Raw genomic sequence first — 9,409 nt, 5'->3', positions numbered from 1 at the left:
ATGTACCACCCATCCACTACTCCAGATGCATATATTATTAGAGATTCCTCAGCCCTGCATTTTTGTTATCAGTTTTGGTATTATTTAGGACAGGGATAGCTACTGAAATGTACCTCAAACAGATTAGTCAAACACAAACATATTATTAGTTGCAAGCAAGTTGGTAGGAAGCCTTTCTCTACTTGGTGATTCAGAGATTCAGTCTCCTCTTTCCTTATGGCAAAATAGTCTAGTAGGACCTTGTTATTTTCTGCATCTGGTCTGCAGAAGAACAAAGAGAATGTGGTGAAGAGACAGCACTTCTCAAATTTTAGGTCCATATTTGACATGCATTAATTTTGCTTACATTCTCTGGTGAGACTTTAGTCAGAGAGAAGTGTACAAATGCAGACGAGATAGAAAATACAATCTGTGTTTCAGAAAGAAGAGGAAATAGAATTTGTGTCAATGGATAGCAGTTTCTGCCACAAATATCTCAAAATAATTTATTGTTTATTGTTCATTGGTTTTTCACTACTGCCTTGCAATTCCTCTTCATAAATGCATAGGTCTGTTTAGGTTTTTTGTTTTTTTTAATGTACCATTTGCATATTTGTCTACACCCTGAGCCAAAAAAAAACAGTATCCTATTTATTAGACTACTTCTTATAAGTCTGGATATCCACTAGGACAAATTTTCCTATCTTTTTCTACTGAATAAAATCCTGGCTGTTCTTAAATATATTGCTATATATTTGATTATTGCTAATTTTCTTTTTTTTTAATGTTTTATTTATTTCTGAGGGAGAGAGAGAGAGACAGCATGAGCAGGGGAGGGTCAGAGAGAGAGGGAGATACAGAATCCAAAACAGGCTCCAGGCTCTGAGCTGGTGGTCAGCCCAGAGCCCGACGTGGGGCTCGAACCCACGAACCGTGAGATCATGACCTGAGCCGAAGTCGGTGCTTAACCGTCTGAGCCACCCAGGCGCCCCTGAATATTGCTAATTTTCACCATGCAAAATAAGTGGGAATTTTAAGCAGACCGTCATTGAACTTATAGATTAGTTCACTGAGCATTGAGAAATTTCTTTTAAGTATTTTTAAATGTTTCATTTATTTTTGAGTGAGCGCAAGCGGGGTTGGGTCAGAAAGAGAGGGACAAAGGATCTGAAGGAGGCTTTGTGCTGACAACAGCAAGCCCGATGTGGGGCTTGAACTCATGAACTGTGAGATCATGACCTGTGCTGGAGTCGGATGCCAACCGACTGAGCCACCCAGGTGCCCCAAGAATTGAGAAATTTTAAACCATTAAATAGTTCTTTAAAATATTGACTCATCAATCAAAATGTTATAGTTCTTAGTTTGTTTTGGCTTAATTTAATGTATCCTAATAAAGTTTGGTGTTTTCCTAAATATCATTCACTTCTGTTGTTGCATTTATATTATTTTTAAACAGTTTATTTTCCAATTGTTGCCACTATATAAAACATATTTTTGTGTATTATTTTATATGCAGTAACCTATTATAATAAATTAACTCTGGGTTCATTTGATTGTCTAAGTATAAAATCATATCACTTGGAGATAATGAAATTTTTGTTTGTGTTGTTTGTCCATTTATTTATTTAGTTGGTTCTATCTTTAATTTGTCCTTGCTCCTCTGCTGGGGAATTCCAGTGCAAGAATGAATTGTATTGTATATATGCTTTGACAGGTTAAGCAACATCCATTCCATTCTTAGTTTGCACTCTATAGTTATTAATAAATCTTGAATTTACATGGAATGAATTTTTCTTTTTTATATTGAGAAAATCGTATCAGTTTCACGTCTAAAATTATAAGGGCACTGACATATTAGTGGATTTTGAATATTAATACCATCTTGAATTCATGAGATATTATATAATTTATTATATGCATATTTTAGCATATATTTGGCTTTCTAATATTTTATTCAGGATTTTACATTTATATTCATAAGTAAAATTGACGTAATTTTCTTTCTTATTTTTTGGTTGTTTTGTGTGGTTTCAGAATGATGCTAGCAATTTTTAGAATTATTACTTCTGCATAAATTCAGAAGTTTTAAATGGCTGAATATTTTGAGTCAGTTTGTTTTATTTAACTGTTATTAGAATATTCTCATTTCCTATAGATTATTGAGTCATATAAATGTCTGAATTAAATTATATTTTGAAATGTTCATTTTAAAATTTAAAATTGATTGAAAAAATATCCCATAATATTCCATTATTGAATACTTGAAGCATTTGTATTTTTTTGTCTTTCCATCGGCTCCCTTTTCTCTTCCCTGATGTTGATTATCTGGGGCTTTTCATTTAGTTGATCAGAACAATAATGTAGCAATTGGTCAGTTTTATTCATCTTTCAAAGAACTAACTATTGCTTTCATTGAGTGTGAAATAATCAAAAAGATAAATATTGGTCTCTGCCCCTGATTCCTGAGTCCCCAAGACCTATGTAAGTTCCTGAGGAACAGCATCTGACACAGTTCTAAAATTCCTTGGAATTTCTTGGGTGATAGGAGTCTCTTTTGTTCTAATGCTCTTGGTGGGCTCCTGAATGAGGGTTGATCACCAGAAAGACCAAGTCCTGATGGAAAGCTTGAAAGTCTTACCTCCCATTCTCTGGAGAGGGGAGAGAAACTGGGTATCAAGTTAATTATCCTTCACTCCTATGTGATGAAGCCTCCATAAAAATCCCAAAATATGAGGTTCTGACAGCTTCTGGGTTGGTCAGTGCATCCACATTCTGGTAGGATAGAGCACCCCAACTCCACAGAGTCAGAAGCTTCTAAGCTAAAGATGCTTCTGAACCTCACCTGTGAGAACCTCTGTATCTCTCCATCTAACTGCTCTTCAGTATCCTTTATTATATCCTTTATCATAAACCAGTAAATGTAAATGTTTTTCTGAGTTCTTTTTGAGCTATTCTAGCATATTACTGAATCCAAGGAAGGGTTATGAGAACTCCAATTTGTAGCTAGTTAGTCAGCAATACAGTTGACAACCAGGGACTTGTGATTGGTTTCTGAAATGGTGGCAATCAACTTGGGACTGAACCATTAACTGGTACAATCTGACACTAGTTCCAGGTAGGGGAGAACTAAACTGTAGGACACCCAGCTGGTGTCCAAGAATTCACCGGTGTGGGAAAAACCCACACATATGGTCATAGAAGTAAGTGTTCTGTGTGAGTGTAAAGAGAAGAATTGTTTTCTCCTTATGTTGACACTCTTTTTTTTAATTAGTTGAATTGTTTCTTTGCTTATTTGTTTTAACTTCCTGCTGTTTTTTCCTAACTGCTCAGATTGCTCATTAATATTCAAGTTATTTTTTCTGATTTTTCAGATTTTCTGTTTTTTACTACTTAAGGTATAAGACTCTCTCTAAACATAGCACTAAATGTATCTCACAAGTTTTGCTATGTGATATTTTAATTATAACTCAATTCAAAATATTTTTATTCCTTATAATTTCTCCTTTGGCCCATGGATATTTTAGAAGTGTGTTCTGTTTCCAAATATATGGTCATTTTCTAGATAGTCTTTAAATTAATCCCAGCTAACCTTCATTTTAGTAAGAGAATGTACTCTGTGTCTATTTATCTCATGTGCACTTAAAAATACTGTGTGTTCTGAGGTTGTTGGTGTGGTGCTTTATTAACATACATTAAGTAGAATCCAAAGATGCTCATATCTCTTTACTGTTATTTTTTGAGAGAGCTCTCTCCTTATAACTATGGCTGTGTCTTTTTTTCCCTAATTCTGTCAAATTTTTGCTTTCTATATTATGTATTATGCAAAAACAAATTTGAAAGCATTATTGCTCTGGTGAATTTAAATTTCTGTCATTTTGAAGTAACTCGCTTTAACTCTAGAATGCTTTTGGCCTAAATCTATTTTGTCTAATATTGATAAAGTGATTTCTACATTTTTTTTAGTTAGTATTTGAGTGCTTCATATTTTTTCAATCTACTTTCAACCTTATCATTTAAGAGGGTCTTTCACTGCAGTCTACATCTTCAGTTTTTTCACTTAGTTTGACTTTTTAAAATTTTTAAATGGAACATTATATCAATTCACATTTGGCATAATGACAAATGTACTTACATTCTGTTTTACTCCTTCACGTCTCTTCTGTATTTCTTTTTCTCCCTTGGGCTATTTTTCTCCATTTTCCCCTCTACTAACATGGAAATTACATATATTTTTTAGGGTTACCCTAGAAATTAACAAATGACACTCACTTTGTCATGAATAAGGTTGTTCTATGATTGTATATCTTTTAATATTTTTGCGAGATTTTTATATCAAGTTTATGCCACTCTCATCCAGCATGTTGGCATGTGTTTTTCTTCCCCCATTATTTTCTTAAAGATTTTGTGTAAGGGTTTCTCAAATGTCTGCTATTGTTCAGCATTTAAAAAATCTGGTTCTTGAGATTTTGTTTGTTTTCATTTTTAAAATAAATTTTCATTCAATTTCTTTAAGGCAATTAGATATGAGGAACTCAGGTTTATATTTACTTAACTCTGTAAGTTACATTTTTCAAGGAATTTATTTCATAAATTGGTAAAATCATTAGTATAAAGTTGTTCTTATATTTTCTTGCTTTCTTTTTGATTTCTATAAGGTATATAATGATATTCCATTTAATTTTTCTAATGTTTGTAATTTCTTTCTCTGCTAATTTTTAAATTTGTATTAATACATTCGAAGAAATGATTTTGTGATTTGCTATTTTCTTCCTTGTTTTGTCTATTTTCTAATTGATCGATACTACTATCTTAATTTTTTTGATATTTTTAAAAGTTTATTTTTGAGAGAAACAGACAGTGCAAGTGGGGGAAGGGCAGAGAGAGAGGAGAAAGAATCCCAAGCAGTCTCTGTGCTGTCAGTCCGGAGCCCAGTGTGGGGTGCCAGCCCAGGAACCATGAGATCATGATCTGAGCCAAAACCAAGAGTTGGATGGTTAACCAACTGAGCCACCCAGGCACACCTCTATTATCTTTATTTTGTCTTTCCTTCCATTTACTTTGGGCTATATTACTTCTTCTCTTACTACTTTTTAAGGTAGACACTTAGGTCACTAATTTTTATGCTTTTCTTTACTATTATTGGTATTTAAAACTATAGATTTCACTCCAAATTATGTATTCCCAGAATAAATTCCACTTGCTAATGGTGTGTATTATCCACCTTATACATCACTGGATAGTATCTGCTAATCTTTTTCAGGATTAAAATGTCTATTTTCATCTCCTTTTACCAAAAAAGATACAAAAGGAATAAATATAGGTAAATATAAATATATGTTTGTTAAAAAGGAGTGAATTAAAAGGAAACAACAGGTAACAGGCCAGTAGTGCTGAAATTTGGAGCATACTGGAGACTAATTTAAGTCTTCATCTTGTGTAAGAAAGACTGACAATAAGAAGTAAAGTGCATTTTATTTTGTATTTCTCTAGGAATCACCTCTAGGTCTTAGATTTCTTTTCTAAAGGCATTCCCAGTGCTGCTGCAGCAGGAACCTAGGATGTACTAGCAAGCTAAAAGTTCCATATATCATCATTCATGTATTTTAAAAACAGGCAAAAGAGGGTCAAAAGGAAGAAGTCCTTCTCTACAATAGTCCACATGTGGTGTTACTCTTCCCCACATTAAAGGGAACATTAAAAGTTGCATAATAACACTAATTGTCCATACATACACTTACATCTTTAGCTTTTGATTTCAAGGAAATCTAAAACGCCTCTGTGATTCTTTTTTGTAGCTAATTTTAACAGTATAATTAATATATAACTACAGCAGAGCTCAGCAGCTCCTACAGGGTACACTTGTGTACACTGTAATTACAAATTATACTAAACATATCAAATGAGCATATGAAAAACTTATTATGTACTTAATTATACAAATGCCATTTAATTATTTTTTTTTCTAAAACTTGGCAAAATCTGCTTCTAAAAACATCAGGGAACTAAAACTATCAGTTGATAGACTTGCAACAAGTAGAATTGCCAATTGTGATTGCTGAAGTTTTTAAAGAGGAGTATAGTGTAGTCTTTCATAGTAATTGTTTTCTGTCTCCTCAACATTCTGGATGTCAACAGAAGACTTTAAGTATATTTACACTATTATCATTACATTACTAATATTGCTTACCTACTTATCATGCCAGTCAACTATGCTGTACTTTTTTTAAGGTGGGGAGCATATTTTTCTCATAATGGGATGCCTCCAACCCCTCAGTACCTTGCTAAGTGCTGACAGAAATTAAGTACTGAGTAAGAGTATTCTATGAATGGGGAATTAACAAAGCAGTAGAAGGTAGTTAATCATGTCTTGAAAGCCTAGAAACTCTTCCAGGCAGAGAAATGGACCAGGGGCATTTGAGATAGAGAAAATTGTTTGCAAAGGCAAGTAGATTATATCCATTTATCCAACAGATATTTATTGAGCCTATTATACATGCTAGATTGCTGGGATATAAGCTAAGGCAAAAACATATATGGTCCAGCTTCCATGGAGCTTATGGTTTATGAAAAAATAGGTTCAGCTAATAAATCACTCAAAAATGTGTTTTTATAAGCTGAAATAAGTATATAAAGCAATACAAGTATATATAATAAACAGAATTAATGCCTTTTCCTGAGTTAATTGAGCATGTTTTATAATCCTATTTTGTCTCTACTATGGAATTATTTATAACATAGGAAAAAATTAGTAGTCATTCCTATGGTTTAAACCCTTGCACATAGTGTTACACTATATGTTATGTTACATTAATGCTGTCTACTCATGTATATTCTATCACTTAATGTGTAGAGCAAGATGCTTACAGCTAAATATATCAATTGTTCCTTCTAATCCCATGTGCTATTTAGGTCATACATTTTACTTTTAATGTATGCTTTAAGCATACAATATATCACATTTTTTGCTTTGGACAAAGCTATCTATTACAGCTATTAAAAAGGGAAAAACTGAATTCTATGCTTGTATTCATTTATTCCATGTCAAGGTTAATCCTTCATTTTAGTTTATCTGCCTTTCTGTCTGGTTTCATATTCTTTCTGCCTGAAGAATTTTCCTTAATATCTCTTGTGGTGCAAATCTACTAGAAATAAATTGTGAGTGTGTGTATGTATGAAAGCAGATATATTTTCCTTCACTTTGACAGATATTTTTGGGAGGTATAGAATTCTATGTGGGCAGTATTTATTTATTTTTTAGCACTTTAAATATGGCAGTTCATTGTATCTGGCTTGCATGACCTGAGATGAGAAGTGTACTATAATTCTCTGGTCTTTTTATGTAATGTGTCTTTTTTCTCTGGCTGCCTTCAAGTTTTCTTCATTTTCATTTATTATCAGGAGTTTGAACATAACAGGCCTTGGTGTGTGTGGCGTGTGTGTGTGTAGTGTAGTATCTGTTACTAGTTTTGGAAAATTATTGCTGCCATTATTCAAATATTTCTCTTCTCCATTTTCTTTTCACCTCCTGGAATTACAAGAATTATACATTTATTAAACCAGTTAATATTGTCCAATAGCCCTTGGATCCTCTGTTCTATTTTTATACTTTTCTTTTTTTTACCTATCTTCAAAGTCATTGAGATTTTTTTTTCTTTTCTTCTTTTCTTGGGGGCAGGGTATGTTGAGCAGAGGAATCATTTTTAATTGGTTGTATTGGATATAAACATGTTCAAAGCATTTCTTATCTTTGTTATTGTATTTTATTTGATTCTAGCATTTTCACTTGTTTCTTTCTTATAGATTCCATTTCTCTGCTAAAATTACTCATCTGATCCTTCATACTGTTCACTGTTTTTGTTAGAGACTTTATCATATTACAGTTGAATCTTGAATAAGGGGAGTTATAGGTACCAAACCCTTGTGCAGCCAAAAGTCCACATGTAACTTTTGACTCCCCCAGTACCCTACTGTGTGGGGGGGTTACCTGTAAATTCTTTATTTTGGCTACTATTGACCGCAGTCACTACTACCACAGATTTATTACAGCTGAGAGGAGTTATTCACTAGATATTCCATTGTTATTAACCACTAAAAATTAGGAAGAGACTGGAGGGTATTTAGAATGGGATAAGGAGAGGACCCAGGAGCTCAAGCGAGAACATGAGGTGTTACCCAGCCTTGTCATCAGGAAATGAGGAACAGCCTCAGATCTAACTTAAATGCGTGCCACTCCCAAAGAGTTCTCAGAAAAAGGCCTCAAAACAATTATTCACTGGACAAAAATTTCAATGTTTCCAGCAAAGACCTTGGCATGAAACACCCAGCGTAGGAACAATTATACATACACAGCACCACGACAGAGTGGGGATGGTGGCGGGCTGGCATCAGTTCCCGTGCTATGGTAGAACAGAAATCTCTAGGGGCTAGCTCTTGCTCATAGATGGATGTGATGTTTTACAGCATAAAGATGGAGATGTTTCTTAATAGATGTCATCTAGAGGAGCTTTCTTCTTGCTACTAGATTCAAGGAATTTCTAACTGTAGTAATATTACTTAGTGTCACTGCAGAACTCCTGAAGGTGCAGACAGGACATTGGGGATTTTCTCTTCCAGAGCCAGAATGGTTTAGAGCAGAATCGCATCCACAAGGCTTAGCTGATTATCAATGAGAAACCTTTTGGCCATTATTCCTTAAAACCTTTTCCAACACAGGCAAGTATCTAATTATAGACTTCTGGACCATGTTAACCACATCTTTTTTGTTGATCATCTGTTTTTAGGAAAGGATACAGAACAATTTGTTCAAGAAGATCTAGCATTCCCAGCATGGCCATGTCAATCAAGGTTCTCTCCTTGAGGTCCTTTCCAAAGAGATGATAGTCTGTCTCCACAATGTAGTTAAAGAATGCTTCCCATCTGCACTAACTTCATTCCGTCAATTTCAACCATTGGCACTGTTGAAATAGCAGGTGGTTACTATTCTGCAGTTTCTGCAACTCTTCTTGATTCTAAGAATTCTTCATCAAATTTAACTCCAGTGGTAGCTAAAACCCATCTTGCTGATTCTATCTGGAAAATGCTTGGACTTGGGCAAGCTTGGGCTTTGCTGCCATGGGAGTCCACTTAGAACACCCAGCGTCACCCAAGCTTTCTGCAAGTGGTCTGCAGACCAACAGTCTATTGTTGACTGGGAGGCTTACCAATAACATAAATGCTGATTAACACACATTTAGTATGCTATAAGCATTTTCTACTGTATTCTTACAATAAGGTAAGCTGGACAAAAGAAAATGTTAAGAAAATCATGAAGAGAAAACATATTTATAGTACTGTACTATATATTTTTTCTAAAAAGGGCGTGTTATGTGGATCCATATAGGTCAAACCAATGTTGTTCAAGGGTCAACTGTATAACATTGATTTTAACATT

The 9,409-nt window shown here is 34.1% G+C and overlaps 1 pseudogene; it reads right to left on the bottom strand.

Moving 5' to 3' along the window:
• Window positions 1-8,528: 8,528 nt before the first annotated feature.
• On the bottom strand, window positions 8,529-9,092 carry LOC144216638 (glutathione S-transferase A4 pseudogene; annotated as a pseudogene).
• Window positions 9,093-9,409: the final 317 nt, after the last annotated feature.

The sequence above is a fragment of the Crocuta crocuta genome, unplaced genomic scaffold (assembly GCF_008692635.1).
Source record: "Crocuta crocuta isolate KB4526 unplaced genomic scaffold, BGI_CrCroc_1.0 scaffold48, whole genome shotgun sequence".
In the NCBI taxonomy this organism is placed as follows: domain Eukaryota; kingdom Metazoa; phylum Chordata; class Mammalia; order Carnivora; family Hyaenidae; genus Crocuta; species Crocuta crocuta.
Note: the sequence above shows the minus strand (reverse complement) of the source record. Positions and strands in the feature narration are given on the sequence as shown.